This window comes from Varanus komodoensis, unplaced genomic scaffold (genome assembly GCF_004798865.1).
Source record: "Varanus komodoensis strain SLA01 unplaced genomic scaffold, ASM479886v1 scaffold4, whole genome shotgun sequence".
Classification (NCBI taxonomy): domain Eukaryota; kingdom Metazoa; phylum Chordata; class Lepidosauria; order Squamata; family Varanidae; genus Varanus; species Varanus komodoensis.
Genome location: NW_025335941.1, coordinates 57,119,890 through 57,136,533, shown reverse-complemented (window position 1 = coordinate 57,136,533; position 16,644 = coordinate 57,119,890). Strand labels below are relative to the sequence as shown.

Genomic DNA, 16,644 nt, shown 5'->3' with positions numbered 1-16,644 from the left:
TTGCACAAATTGTCTAGGAATATGGTTACTTTGTGGTTGGGTGTATATGAAGGGTCATCCTTCCCCAGCAAGTGTATGGAGAACCAGGGTTTCTCTTACTTGGATGCTTAGAGGGCCTTTTCACAGCACACAACTCTTCCAGAGCCCCTGCTCTGCATTCCAATCTTGTTTCTGGGTTTTTTAAGAGTGAGAAAAGTATGGTATTAAATTTTACATTTCAACAGTGGAACAAGAGCCTCAGCTATTACCACAAATCCTCTAAACTGCAGCTATACCAGCTTGTGTCTGGTGGAGAGAATATATAGAAAAGCATACAAGTACCAACCCCAGAAAAAAATCTGCATGTAAAGGATACATTTTTTCCTCCTGCAGTGAAAATGGGAAAAGCCACGACAAAGCAGCAGGTTAAAACTTCTCATGTAATTTCAGTAAGTTCACTGTTTCTTAAAATTCAGCTTTTCTAGGAAGCTTTAAGGCTATCCCTGCCTCTCAGTCTCTCTGCTTTATTGAAATAAGCCAACATAGGTAAAGGTAAAGGTTTCCCCTTGACATTACGTCCAGTCATGCCTGACTCTAGGGGGCAGTGCTCATCTCCGTTTCCTAGCCGAGGGAGCCAGCATTTGTCTGCAGACAGTCTCCGTGGTCATGTGGCCAGCATGACTAAACACCGAAGTAAATGGAACGCTGTTACCTGCCCACCAAAGTAGTACCTTTTTATCTATTTGCATTTTTATGCTTTCCAACTGCAAGGTTGGCAGGAGCTGGGATGGAGCAATGGGAACTCACCCCATTGTACAGATTCGAACCGGCGACCTTTTGATCAACCAGCACAGCAGCACAGCAGTTTAAACCACTGCGCCACCTGCGGTCCCTAAGCCAACATACACATACTTAAATTGTCACTTTTCTCCTTCTGCTTACCGGTGTCTCCTCTCTTTCTGTGTGGTTGTGTTGAGGTGCAACTCAACATGTAAACAACCCACACGTTCACGAGCAATAAAATTAAAGTCCTTCATTGCTACTTGTCTACAAGATTTACAACTCTATAGATACGCTCTACTGTTGAGGTCTTTGCAATGCAGATGCTAATGCTTTAGTGGCGTCTCTCCCTGAGCCCGTGTGGGACTAGCTCTCCTGGCCCTGCTTTCTTCCCTCTGGCGTAACAAGGCTTGCCTTTGTTCCCAACCTCCTCAGAGTTCTGCGATTGGTTGCTAGGGAAAAGTCTGTCACACCCCCTGCGTCTCCTGTGTCGTGCTCAGGAAGTTCAGCATCAGTAGGGGGAGGGACAGTCTGCTTTAACTCTTTCTGAGCAGAACTTGTAGTGCCTTTTCCCTCGGGGCTCCCTTGCTTTGATGTGGGCTCAGGTGTTTGCTCAATGGGCGGGGAGTCAGGGTGAGGTCCAGCTATCTGCTCAGTCACCCCCAAGCTAGGTTGTGGGGTTGGCATTTGGGTACAGGGGCCCAAGCACAAGACCTCCTCGTGAGGTGCTGCCTCTGTCAGGGCTTCAGGCATGACAGGTTGCCTGGTGTACATTTTAGAATATAAGCAGCTTGAAATAGGAACCTGCCCATGTACATGGTGTTGTACATGGTGTTGTACATGTATGTACCATGTGCATAGATATGTTGATGCAGCTGCTAGTCGTAGCAATATTCCAAGTGTAGAGAATGCAAAACAGTATGTTGTGCAATTTGAGGCCTAGAAGACTATTGAACAACTGCTTTGTGTTTAGTTGCAAAGTTGTGCCTGACCCTTCATGATCCCATGGACAACATTCCACCACACTCTCCTGTCCTCCAACATCCTCTGGAATCCACCCAGGCACAGCCACCGCCCCAGTGACTCCATCTAGCCACCTCATCCTCTGCTGTCCCCATCTTCTTTTGTCATCTATTGTTCCCAGCATTAGACTCTTCTCCAGGGAGTCCTTCCTTCTCATTAGGTGGCCAAAGTATTTGAGTTTCATCTTCATTATCTGGCCTTCTAAAGAGCAGTCAGGACTGATCTCCTCTAGGACTGACCGGTTTGATCGCCTGGCGGTCCAAGGGACTCGCAGGAGTCTCCTGCAGCACCACAATTCAAAGGCCTCAATCCTTCGGTGCTCAGCCTTCCTTATGGTCCAGCTTTCACAGCCATAAATTGCAACTGGGAAAACCATAGCCTTGACTATACACATTTTTGTTGGCAGGGTGATGTCTCTGCTTTTTAGTATGCCACCTAGATTTGCCATAGCTTTCCTCCCAAGGAGCAAGCATCTTTTAATTTCTTGGCTGTAGTCACCATCTGCTGTGATCTTGAAGCCCAAGAAAATAAAATCTGTCACTCACTCCATTTCTTCCCCATCTATTTGCCAGGAAGTGATAGGACTGGATGCCATGATCTTAGCTTTCTTAATATTGAGTTTCAAGTCAACTTCTGTGCTCTCCTCTTTCACATGCATCAAGAGGCTCTTTACTTCCTCTTCACTTTCTCCCATTAGAGTGGTATCATCTGCATCTCTGAGGTTGTTGATATTTCCCCCAGAAATCTTAATTCGCACTTGTGATTCATTTAGCCCTACCTTTCACATGTTGTGCTCTGCATATAAGTTAAATAGGCAGGGGGAGAATATACAGCCTTGCCGAACTCCTTTTCCAATTTTGAACCAATCAGTAGTTCCATGTCTAGTTCTCACCGTTGCTCCTTGACCCACATAGAGGTTTCTCAAGAGACAAATAAGATGGTCTGGTACCCCCATCTCTTTAAGAACTTGCCACAATTTGTTGTGAACCACACAATCAAAGGCTTTAGTGTAGTTCATGAAACAGAAGTAGATTTTTCTTCTAGAACTCCCGAGGTTTCTCCATATTTCTCTTTCTTGCATATTGAGTGTAGCACTTTTACTGCCTCGTCTTTTAGGATTTTGCATAGCTCAGCTGGATTACTGTCGCCTCCACAAGCTTTGTTCTTGCTCAGACTTCCTAAGGCCCATTTGACTTCACAATCCAGGGTGTCTGGCTCAACGTCAGCAACCGCACAATTATGGCCATCAGGGACATTAAGATCTTTCTTGTACAATTCTTTCATATACTCTTGCCACCCCTTCTTAATCTCTTCTGCATCTGTTAGGTCTCTGCCATTTTTGTCCTTTATCATGCCCATCTTTGCACGAAATGTTCACTTGATACCTCCAATTTTCTTGAAGAGAGCTCTAATCTTTCCCATTCCATTTTCCTCTATGCACTGTTCATTAAAGAAGGCCTTCTTATATCTTTTCGCTATTCCCTGGAATTCTGCATTCAGTTAGGTATACCTTTCCCTTTCTCCCTTGCCTTTTGCCTCCATTTTTTCCTCAGCTATTTGTAAAGCTTCCTCAGACAGCCATTTTGCTTTCTTGCATTTCTTTTTCTTTGGGATGGTTTTAGTTGCTACCACCTGTACAGTGTTGCGAACCTCCATCCATAGTTCTTCAGGCATTCTGTGTATCAGATCCCTAGTGGTTTTCCCTGCATTCTTCAATTTAAGCCTGAATCTTGCAACAAGAAGCTCAGGATCAGAGCCAGAGTCAGTTCCTGACTGTTTTCACTGATTGTACAGTGCTTCACCATCTGTGGCTGCAGAGCACATAATCAATCTGATTTTGGTGTTGGCCATCTGGTGATGTCCATATGTAGAGTTGTCTCTTGGAATTGTCAGAAAAGCATGTTTGCTATGACCACTGTGTTCTCTTGACAAAATTCTGCCAGCCTGTGCCCTGCTTCATTTTGTACTCCAAGGCCAAACTTGCCTGTTATTCCGGTTATCTCTTGGCTTCCTACTTTATCATTCTGATCCCCCATAATGATAAGGACATCATTTTTGGTGTTATTTCTAGAAGGTGTTGTAGTCCTTCAAAGAACTGATCAACTTCAGCCTCTTCAGCATCAGTGGTTGGGGCATAGACTTGGACTGTTGTGATAGTGAATGGTTTGCCTTGGATTCAAACTGAGATCATTCTGTCATTTTGGAGTTTGTATCCTAGTACTGTTTTTCTTACTTTTTTATTGATTATAATGGCTACTCCATTTCTTCTGAGGAATTCTTGCCCACAGTAGTATATATGATGGTCATCTGAATTAAATTCACCCATTCCTGTCCATTTTAGTTCACTGATTCCCCTGATGTCAATGGTCAGTCTTGTCATCTCATGTTTGACCATGTTCAGCTTACCTTGATTCATTGATCTTCCATTCCAGGTTACTGTGCAGTACAGTGGCACCTTGGCTCACAAACTTAATCTTTTCCAGGACTCTGGTCGTGACCCAAATTGGTTGTGAGCCAAGTCAAATTTCCCCATAAGGTTCACTGTAACTAAGGTTAATCCGTTCTGTAACCAGTTTTTAAATCAGAAAAATGTGAAGCAAAGTGACAACAACGAAGATCGCGGCCATCTCCCCCCTCCCCCCGCACCCAAAGCACAAGTGCGGCCATCTCCCTGCCCTCCCAGCACGACCGAGCTCACACCTGTCATCCCTGCACGTGCCTGTCATCCCTGCAGGCGCCCGTCATCCCACGCACTGGGGGGGTGGGGGGAGAGACAGGCGCGATCACGGGCACACTGGAGGAGAAAGAGACGGGCGCAAATGAGGCATGCTGGGGAAGGGAGAGACAGGCATTAACGAGGCATGCTGGGGAAGGGAGAGACAGGCATTAACGAGGCATGCTGGGGAAGGGAGAGACGGGCGCAATCTCGGCCATCTCCCCCCCACCCCCAGCATGATCATGGCCATCTCCCCACTCTGGGGGGTGGGGAGATGACCGTGATCATGCTGGTTGGGGGAGAGATCATGCTGGTTGGCCAAGATTGCTCCCATCTTTCCTGCAGGAGCGTGCCTGTGATCACACACGCCTTCCCTGCATGAAAGCAACTGCGATCGCAGACATCTGCCCACCCCGCGAGTGGGGAGATGGCTGCGATCTTGGCCATCACCCAATGCGGAGTTTGTGACTCAAGTCAAAATTTTAATGAAATTTTTGTTTGTTAACCAAGGCATTCGTGAGCCGAGGTACCACTGCATTGTTCTTTGCAGCATCGGACTTTCTTTTCATACCAGATACATCCACACCAGAGTGTCCCTTTGGCATTGACCCAGTTGATTCATTCTTCTTGGCACTATTAGTACTAGCCCTCTGCTCTTCCCCAGTGGCACATTGGACACCTTCTAACCTGAGGGGCTCATCTTCCGGCGTCATATCTCTTTGCCCTTTAGAACTGTCCATGGGGTTTTCATGGCAAGGATACTGGAGTGGGTTGCCATGTCCTTCTTCAGTGGATCACCTTTTGTCAGAACTCTCTACTATTTCCAGTCTGTTCTGGGTGCCCCTGCACAGCATAACTCATAGCTCCAGCCACTACACAGGGCCCTTCACCACAGCAAGGCAGTGAACAACTACTTCAGTGCTAATCTATTGTCCTTATTCAGTAGCTTTCTTGGAATATCTATCCAGTCTTTCTCCTTCAGCATCATTTAAAAATTAGAAAAAGCAGACCTGGATCCTATCAGAGAAGCCTGGACTGGAGAATATTTAAATGGCAGGAATCTAGCATTAAGAGCTTTGAAGAATAACTTCAGAACAATTTGTTACTGCTTTAATTAAATGACAAAATGTCAGAGCAGGGTAAGAAAGATTAATGATCACTTATTCTTTCTTTGGGAACCTCAGTGGCCAGGTTTGTTGCCAGCAAGCAGAAGCTGGATCAATACGTACCAAGTGTAAGTTGCTTTCTTTTTCACCACAGTGGCGTGGATTCCACTCCGTGTGTTTACACATGGCACGATGTGTAAAAGATACTGACATTTTTGTCTTTGTGGATCAATCTGATTGCTCTACTAATAGATGCTTAATGGACTGTTTTCTTGCCCGTTTGTTACCATTTTGGATCAAGGGTGTGTCAACATGGGAATGGACATTCTGGAACAAAGGGAGCGGGGAGGGAGCCTTAGTCTGTGCCTCAGCCTCAGCCCCGTCCCACATCCTTCCCATGAATGAACCTTTGGGCATCTTTGGGACATTACCTTCTGAGGTGACATCTCTGATTTTGCATCAGCTGAATTAAGCACACCCAGATGCATGGCAGGGGTTCAGTGCAGACTGTTTATCAGTGGCTATTGGTAAAAGTGAAACAGGAAGCTTCCATGATCAAAGGCAGGTGGATAGATCTTCAGTGGTAGTTGTCAGAATCAAACTGGCATTGTCCGTCTACCTAGTAGCCCTGCTTGAAAACTGGCTGGGCTGCTCCAGTTTAGAGCACTAGAGCACTAGACCGTTATGTCATTCACCATGGTGTATATGCATTTCCCAACAGATCGTGAGGTCTGCACCCAATGAAGATGGGTCTCTTGCAGGAAAGGGGTATGCCAAGCAAAGCAAGATCCCGTGATTTGCATATCTTAAGCAGATTAGCATAAATTTGCTAATTTGAAAGCATTCTGCTGTGCATAGCCCTAATAGAGGGACACACAGAGGGGAGAGATTTCCTATCGGAAAGGCAAGCCCTCCAGAAAGGCTGGAGAACCCTTTCAATTCAGAAACAAAGCTTTGTGTGTGTTCTTTGTGTGTCTCAAAATAACATGCCATTTATAAGGTTTCTTCAGTGTTTGCAGATTTAATCATGGACTGTGGGTGTGTCGGCATTTGTAGAAAACATTGGACTACAAATGGCAAATTGCAGAGATGGTGCTTTGTTTGCAAAGGAGTTTAACATAGTGGATTAATATTGTATCACAGCAGGACGTCATGCAAATGGCTGGATTGCTTCACCTATCCACTTAAAAAAACCTCACACATTATTTATAGCAGATCTAAAAATGAAACAACAGTTACATCAGTGGGAAAGAGTACTATTTAGCACTACTAATTATTACTATTATTTAAGCACCCTAAGCCATCTGCATACGTATGCTCTTATGGTTTATATATGCACACTCTTGTCTTTCCTGAAGTCTCATTAATAATGCTCCATTTCTTTGACTGCCAGAGACGAACTGGAGAGGGAGTTACCCGCTGGCCAATTCTACCACTTAGCAACAGAACGCCGAGGCACTCGCTTACCCAGTTTAGCAAACCGTCTTGCCCTGTTTTGCATGCTGAACCCCAGCACAATTGTTCGGGTTGTGTTTATATCGCCACTCAGCTAAGCTTGCTGGTTAATGATGTGTGAGATCTTTGCACTGATCTTACGTTGCAGAGTATTCCCCTGTGCCAAAAGTTTGTAAGCTCTGGGTAGGGGTATGTACATGTCTTTGCGTGTGTTTGTTTTGTCTCCTTTGGCCTGTTTTGGCTGCCTGTTGTAAGAATTAGCAGATGTTTCAGTTGATTCATGATGCTTAGAGCCACCTAATAGAACTAGCTCTTTAATTGCCTGGCACCAGATGCGTTCTGGGTGGCACGCACTTTAAAAGAACGCTCATGCTGGGAATGCCGATGTTCTTTGGAGGGGCATGACTGCCAATATTAAGGGAGGGGTTGCTGCTTTGTGCGAGTATGCATGTTTCGATGCAGAAGATCCGGTATTTAGTCCTTGGCATTTCCAGATAGAGCTAAGAAATTAAAAAATAAACCCTTCCTAAACCATGGAGGGCCATTGTCAGTCAGTGCAGAGCACTGGAACGTTTAACACCGTGCCACCTAGTCCGGAGTTGGACAACAGATGGCCCAGTTGATGTTTTGGACTCAAAGTCCTGCTGTCCCTGGCCATTGGCAAGGCAGGTCCAAGCTGATAGCTGTCTTGAAGAGGCCAGATTGCAGGAATCTGCCATAGTTAGTTCTGCTGCACTAGGAGGGTGACTTGCTTTGGCAGCTTTCTACACTTGCGTTCTCCTTCTTGCACTCTCCAGACTTCTTTCCCGTGTCTCTCCCCGGCCAGGAAGCAAGCCAAGCTGAGATCCAGTCTGCCAACACTTGGGAACAGAAGTAGATTCAGTGTGCAACCTATGTAAAGTATTGCTTTGCTCAAGATATGGAAAGTGTGTAATTCTTTGCACTAAATGTGCAAATTCGTTTGCGAAGTATGCAAAGCCTGGAAGTCACATTCGTGAAAACAGGACTCTGCAGGAACTTGCTTTCTGCTGGACACCGACTCAGGTGCTTAGTGTGACGCACAATCAGGGAAGAGAGAACGTGGGCCAGAGGCTGGGGAACTGAGCTAAGGAAATCTCATGGATGCTCAGTCCTACCGTGGATTCCTCACACACAACAGTGGTCACTGCTGACCAGCAGTCATCATGTTCAGAGCAGTAGTCTGCTGCGCTGTCCCTTGCCCAGGACGCTGTAACTGTTCCCATATGGGATGCTCCCTAAAGCCTCCCTTTCTAACAGAGGCCGAAGCGAAGTGCCTTGGCTAAGGCCAGTTAGTAATTCTGTGGCTGCAAATCACCACAAACCCAATTAGGGTGCCCACTGATTCCTCATTTTTGCTTGTCAAATCGGTGCCCCGAATCAGTGCCCTAAATAAATAGGTGACCAGACCTGGTTCATCATCTACTTGGTTCTCCAGTAGCACCTGGTCTCCCAGCTCGAGTTGGTCACAGAAGGGTGTCAAGGTAGACTTCCTCACAGTTGTTTGCTGCAGGGAAGATGTCTTGCATAAGCACAACTGTGTTCACATCTGCGTTAGTATAACAAGGCAGTGGTTAAAAGTAGCCAGATACTGAATCCATGGCATGTCAATTTTTAAGCAAAATAAAGCCAAGTTATACAGCTGAAATAATGCATTTGCACACCAGATATCACTGAGCACATCTGCAGACATACCATTTCAATGAGAAAGCCTGCAGTACAGTCCAAAGTACAGCAATGTTCGCTAAGATAGTAATTCAGTGGGATTTCCAAGTAAGCAAGTCAAGAATGGGAAGAGGGGGAAAACAAACAAGCAAACAAGCAAAAGAGACCCAAAGAAAATAGCAAAGTTGCAGTAATGAATGAATGGTGGAGGGAATCCAGAAGACTCATGCAGGAAGTAATGAGAGAATGTAACAGAAACATGAACTCGGAAGAACCAGTGAGGAAAATCAGTGGGGCATATGCCCACTCCAAGTAGGCAAAGATGGAGTATGTGAAAATGAAAAGGAGCAGAGCACTGGAGACATACTCAGAGATACCCAGTTGATGTTCATGGTCTAAATTGCTATGGAAGAACCCATTTCCTGAGCTCACAACTCTTGGCTGCCCCTTTTCTCTTTGGTCTCTCCTTACAGGATGGAGGTAGGCAACCGTATTAGCTGAGAGAAGAGGTGCACAATTTACCTTTGCAAAGCCTAGCTGAGTCCCCAGTGCAGCTCCGGGAATCCCTATATTTATTTATTTGTTTATTTAAAACATTCCTATGCCGCCCCCATGGCAACAAAGTCTCGGGGCGGCTCACAAAGAATACATAAAACATACATAAATAATAATAATATAACAATTAAAAGAAGAAGAAAAAACAACATTTAAAAACCCCCGGTGCATTCTCGGCTAAAAATTTTAAAATCCTAATTAATACAATAATTTAGCAATTAAAATAAATTTTAAATAAAAAGGTCTTAGCCTGGCGCCAAAAAACAAATAACGACGGTGCCAGGCAGATCTCTCTGGGGAGCCACCGCAGAGAAAGCCCTCCTCTGGGTACTCACCCTCCTAATATCATTCACAGAGGGTTCCCGGAGAAGGGCATCCGTTGCTGATCTCAAGGGGTGGGAGGGCATATATGGGTGCAAGCGTTCCTTTAGATATCCAGGTCCCAAGCCATTGAGGGCTTTATAGGTCATAACCAACACCTTGAATTAGGCCCGGACTTCAATCGGGAGCCAGTGGAGCTGACGGAGAACAACGCCCAGTCCCCATCAGCAACCTGGCAGCTCTATTCTGCACCAATTGAAATATCCGGACCATCTTCAAGGGTAGCCCCATGTAGAGTGCGTTACAGAAGTCTAATCGGGAAGTTACCAGCGCATGTGTCACTGTCACCAGGCAGTCGTTCTCCAGGAAGGGATGCAGCTGATGGATCAGCCGAAGCTGAAGGAAAGCGCTCCTCGCCACCGCTGTCACCTGAGCTTCTAGAGACAGCTCAGGGTCGAGGAGCACTCCTAATCTGCGAACCCTGTCCCTGAGAGGGAGTGCAACCCCATTTAGGACAAGGCCCAAGTCCCCCATCCCAAGGCCTGAGCCACCCACCAACAGGACCTCCGTCTTGTCTGGATTGAGCTTCAGTTTATTGGCCCTCATCCAGCCCATTACCTCAGCCAGGCACCAGTTCAGCACAGCCACTGCCTCACCTGGATTGGTGGAAAACGAGAGGTAGAGCTGGGTATCATCAACATACTGATGATTCCGCAGCCCACACCTCCTGATGACCTCTCCCAGCGGTTTCATGTAGATGTTAAATAGCAAAGGGGACAAAATGGACCCCTGCGGAACTCCATGGCATAACTGCCATGGCGCAGAGCCATAGTCCCCCAGCACCACCTTCTGAAATCGGCCATTGAGATAGGAGCGGAACCACCACCACGCGGTGCCTCCAACTCCCAATCCCGCTAGCCTATCCAGAAGGATACCATGGTCGATGGTATCGAAAGATGCTGAGAGGTCCAGGAGAACTAACAGGGACGCACTCCCCCTGTCTTTCTCCCTGCACAGGTCATCGTACAGGGCGACCAGGGCAGATTCAGTGCCATACCCGGATCTGAAGCCGGACTGAAATGGGTCCAGATAATCAGTTTCATCCAAGGGTGCTTGGAGTTGTCCTGCCACCACCCGCTCTAGCATCTTGCCCAGGAATGGGATGTTGGCCACCAGTCTATAATTGGCGGCCACCTCTGGATCCAGGGATGCCTTCTTTAGGACTGGCCGGACTACTGCCTCCTTTAAAGGGGCAGGTACCCGGCCGTCTCTTAAAGAGGCGTTGACCACCTCCAGGATCCAGGTCCCAGTCCCGTCCTTGGCTTTCTTAAGTAGCCAAGATGGGCATGGGTCTAGTAAGCAAGTGGTAGGACATACTTGTCCAAGCACCTTGTCCACATCATCAGGCCACAGCAACTGAAATTCATCCATTAATTGTGGACTCGACGGCGTCAATGGCATCTCCCCAGTAGAATCTGATTCAATAGCAGAGTCAAGCTCGTGCTGAATCTGAGCGATTTTCTCCCTGAAATGCTTGGCAAAGTCATCACAGCGGGCCTTTGAGGGTGGCACAAGATCTTTCTTTGGGCCCGGATGTATCAGTCCCTGCACTACCCAAAAAAGCTCCGCTGGATGGCATTGTGAGGAGACAATGGAAACGGAGAAGAATTTCTTCTTCGCCATCCTCACCGCCACAGCATAGGCCCGATAATGGGCTCTTAAGTGTGTTCAGTCAGAATCACCCCGTGATTTCCTCCACCTACGCTCTAGCCGTCTCCCAACCTGCTTTATCGCCTGTAATTCAGGTGTATACCAAGGAGATGAACGGGCTCTGCCAGGTGGGAGAGGACGCTTGGGAGCGATCGTGTCAATAGCCCTGGTTATCTCCTCTTTCCACAGTTCAGCCAGGGCATCGACAGGATCACCAGCCTTGTCAACTGGAAAATCCCTCAGAGCTTCCAGGAATCCACCAGGATCCATCCAGCTCCGGGGGCAGACCAATACAATCAGGTCCGCACCCTTGCAGAGGGAAAGGCCGCTCTCGAGCTCAAACCTTATGAGGAAGTGATCTGACCATGACAAGGGCGTCAAGCTTAAATTCCTCACCCTCAGATCACCCTCTTCCTTCCCCATCGAGAAAACCAGGTCCAGAGTGTGTCCACGTTCATGGGTCGGGCCCATGACGTGTTGAGACAGCCCCATGGCCGCCATGGAGGCTATGAAGTCTTGAGCTGCCCTGGTTAGAACCGTCTCGGCATGTAGATTGAAGTCCCCTAGGACCAACATCCTGGGGGTCCTCAACACCAGGTCCGAGACGATCTCCGTCGGCTCAGGCAGGGAGTCTGTTGGGCAGAAGGGTGCACGGTACACCAACAGAATCCCCAATCTGTCTCGGTCACCAACATCAAGTGGAGGCTCTCCAGCCCCAGCCTCGAGAGGACAGGGAACCCCACAAGGGAAATAGAAGCTCGATAAACCAGAGCAACCCCCCTCCCCTCCCCTCCAGGCATGGTCAGTGCTGGACCAGGTACCCGGGCAGGCACAATTGTGAGAGGGAAACATCCCCCCCTCACCCGCCCAGGTCTCTGTGATGCACGCCAGGTCAGCCCTCTCATCCATGATCAAATCATGGATGAGTGTTGCCTTATTTTGGACCGACCTGGCATTAAGCAGCAGCACCGACAGGCCCGGAGGGCAGTTGACAAGTCTACCTGAAACCCGCCGGCTGGGGGAATGACCAGAAAGAGGGACAGGTGGTAACCATCTGTCCCTCCTTCTTCTATGCAGACCCGTTAGACCCCCAATGCCATAACGCCCATTGCCCATCACCACCCCAATGGTGGTGCCCACGCGCTCCCCAGGCAACATCATAGTAAAGCACGAGATGCACCAATTAAAAGCAACCTAAAACCGAAAGTTAAAATTACTGAAAATATCCTACTTAAAACCACCGCTAGCCCACAGATGAACAAAACCAAGGCCATGGTAATTTATTATGTACTATTGTATTTCAATGTATTTTATCATGTTGTAAGCCGCCCCGAGGTTTTGGCAAGGGGCGGCATAGAAATGTTAATAATAATAATAATAATAATAATAATAATAATAATAATAATAATAATAATAATCCACCAAAGCCCCCGGCCAGCCCAGCCCCCCCGGCCCCCAAATGCCCCCCAAACGGCGGCGTCACCGCCCTTAGGCCATCGCCCTTCAGCTGCCGGCCCAAGACCACCGGCCCCCGGACGCTGCCAGCACTTTGTAGGCCGCAGGGCCCCTCCCCGTGCCCCACCCCTTCCCGGCGCGTCTCTCTCACATGCCCACTTGCTTGGCCCCATCCATCCAGCATTTGGTAATTTTCCAGCTTTTGTGCAATTTTCCCCAATTGTAAAATGATAAAAATGCTGCTTTGAGTTAATGTCTGATGTTTGGTATTTGGCTCCAGGTGTATTCGCCTCACATACCACTGGAATCAGGCCCCCGAAAGCACCTTCAAATGCAATTTGGTCTCAGGCTGAAGGAGTCCCTAAAGCACAACCTCAACCTACATCCATCCTTTCTTCATCCCTTCAGTCCATATGTTTTTCTGTGTGTCCAAACCTGAGACTCATAAAACTGAAGTTCAGCTGAGCGGAAGGAAAGAGAAATTCAGAGAACCAGGAGACAGTGGAGGTTAATATCCCACCTAGGGCAGTATGGAGCTGGAGCCCAGCTTTCTCACTACGTAGCGTTCCCAGCGAGACAGATCAGGTTCGGAAAGTGAAATAAATGGGCCAAGTAGCTCTGGAGGACGGGGTTGCTCAGGGAGTGTAGGCAGGGCTGGGGACCAAATTGTCTTGGACACAGGGAGACACTGTAGAACAAAGCAGTGCCGGGACCAAATGGGCAGACCAGTTATGGAATGTCAGAAGCTCCCACCATTTGGCTCCTGAGCAACGTGGACCACCCTATGGGTTGAGTCAAGTCTCTGAGAAAGGAAAGGAGAAAGATGCCGTTTGAGTGTGGAATTTCATCTTCTGCTCCCACACACTGAAGAGATCAGTCCTTGGATCCTTGTTAACAGCTCTCTGAGAAAGCACCCCGTTTCACAACAACACCTGTTAAGCTGCACAAAAGGACTGTATTTTATAAACTTGTCGTTTCGATCTGTTGGAAAGCAAGAAAAAGAACCACGATCGCAACAGGAGAAGCTGAACCTGCTGTAGGGACTGGACCAAATAGCTCTGAAAAGGTGCTTCAGACCCAGATAGGACTAGACTCTTGTTGAGATGAAAAGTGTGGGAAGAAAGTGGAGGTGGACGGAATAGAGATAAGGAAGGAAGGAGCAAAGAATCGAGCTGCTTCTGATAGCAAACCATCAGAAGCACATTTCTGAAGAGGAACAGAGCAGGTGAGAGAAATGAACATGAGAGAACCAAGGCTAAGATATCAATTAAGGAGAAGACCAATGATGCTGAGTGAGACATTCCATCAGTAGCTTCCCAGGAGGGTTTGGGGATTTCAGTTTCTGGGAAGTTAATTCAAAGTCGTCTGCAATCAATTTTCAAGTGAGCCATATTGCATTAGTGAACTGACTCTATAGACATCTAACAATATTTTCTTTGTTAACAAATTTTCATCATAATCATTTATTTCATTTATATACTTCCCATAGCCCAAAGTCCCTGGGCAGTTTACAAAAAAATATAAAACAATAAAATGCAATAGATAAAAACATTCCAATAGCCTAACATATATTAGAAGACGATAAAAAGACCCAGCCAAAAATAAGACACCTGAATAATTGTGTCATGTCCCTGAATGACCTGGGAGGTCTTTAAAGTCCTCTACAAAGAGTTCTTACTTAACCTGGCACCAGAAAGATGGCCAATTTGGCACCAGGTGGGCTGCAGCAGGGAGGTTGTTCCAAACACTTAATTTATAACCCTTATCTAGCTTTGTTTGTTTGCAGTTTAATATAATAAAGCCTTTCAATTAGAAGAACAGTTCTTGAGCATAACTTTGAAGGGGAAGGAGGGGTGGCCTCCTCAACATCAGTATGCCTGTCCACCACTTCTCAATGGGTACCCGCGTGTCCATGAAGCTCACTACTTTGGTCCAGTCACTGACTTTCAGCCTACCCAACCTCACACGGCTGGTGTGAGGATAAAATATAGAAGAGGAAAAGGAAGATTATGTAAGCAGCCTTGAATTCCTTGCAGGAAAAACCCAGGGTATAAATAATAAACAGATGAATGAAAATAAATTATATCACAACTCCCTCTGATGTAATCCATTTTCCACCTACATTCTTCACCTCCCCATCCTGCTTCCTTCTGCTGAACATGCCAGTAGATACTTGCCTGATGTAGGGAAGAAAACGTAGGGAAAACTGGATTAAATGCTTCATTTACTCTTATAAACTCCAGTGCTGAAGTATGCGCAAAACAGCTCTCTTTTCTCCTGCAGGTTCTTCCTGTAGTAGCTTTCTGTACACATGAGATCACGGCAGCTGCATTTACTGTTTCCTCCCATGTGTTGTGCCTTACATTCAGCAGCCACTAATCCCACTTCGTCTAGAAACCAGACTCCTTAAAGACAGGTGGTTACCAAGTTAGTGCCTGAGGCAAAAACTCACATCAGACTAAGACTGAGGCTCACACTTGCCAGAAAACTGTACTAAGATGCTAACTTGAGAGCTTAGCAGATCCAAGCAAGGGACTAGGCAGCGGGAATAGACAGTGAAAGTAAGGATGTGCAAATTAGCAAAGCTTGAGCTCACCGAAATTCTCCAGATTCTATCTCAAAGCTCATGCTGACTCAGTCCTGTATCAGCTTCTGAGTTATATTTTTTGTCCTTTAGCATGAACACATTTGCATATATCCCTGTGTATTTTTCATATGTTTTGGTTGCACATACCTTTGAAATGTACATATTCTTCCCTCTCCAATAAAAGCACACACACACACACACATATATATATACCTTTTTGCATGCAACTCATGCACTTCATGAGCACAGACATGTGTGGTCTTCAACCTCAGATTTCTTTCAAGGCTGTACTCAGTCCAGAAAGTGTGACCTCAGTGAATCCCGATCAGAAATAAACTGGAACAAACTTCTCATAGATCCATAAGAGAGAGGGAGAAAAAGAAGGGTTTGGAGAAAGCCAAATAAGAATCAAATGCTGAGGCCAAGTGATAGAAACGGCCTCTCCAGAACTGTGGCATGCTTTGTTTTAGACTCATAAAATTGTCTTATAGACAGATCTATCATCACCTAGTAAGTCTTGGCAGCCAAGTGGGACCTCTTCAGAGACAGATGTTGAGGAGTATCTGTGAGACACGGTTATAGCCTTCATCTCCTTCTGGGCTTCCTGCACAAAGAAGTCTTCCCATGGTGAGAAACAGGATGTAGAATTAGATAGTTCCTTGACCTGATCCAGCAGGTCAGTCCTCATTTTCTCAAATAATCATGTCTTTGGTGAGTAAATGATTTTTTCTAATGTTCAGCCATAGACAAAACTGAGCGATAAAGGGATAATACCCTGAGAAATAAGAGATGCTGGATCAGGGAGGAATGCGAAACACAAATAGATAGTATTAATTCTGATTATTTGAATTGAATAATCTGGGTCAGGACCTAATTTACCCAGAGAACATTCACTGCTGCCAAAACTCTCTACTATCAAAAGTATCCAACATAAGGGGATGTGGTAATTGTAAGAATTACAATAGATGAAGTTTGCATTTTGCCATAAATGTCATGCTGTGCAAACTCTTGGAATTAAGCAGGCCAGGGAAGGTTAATTACGGTGTTCAAACACAGAACATCATTTTACATTGTCAACGTCTGTAAATATAGTTGATTAGGACCGCACAGAGCAATGATTAATACGGAAGTCCCTAACAGTCACTAAAGAGCTGCCTTTGCCCTCTAGCAATTCAGGTTAACTTCCTGCAGATGGTTAAGCAGCTTGGCAAGACCATCCTATGCATGTTTACTCAGAACTAAGCCATGCTAATTTTTGTGGCTCTTACATCAGA

General features: G+C 46.4%; 1 protein-coding gene across 1 annotated transcript in view; it reads left to right on the top strand.

The window, feature by feature from the left end:
• Positions 1–16,644, top strand: part of FAT3 (FAT atypical cadherin 3) — a 399,679-nt gene that overhangs the window by 129,984 nt on the left and 253,051 nt on the right. The window lies entirely within an intron of this gene.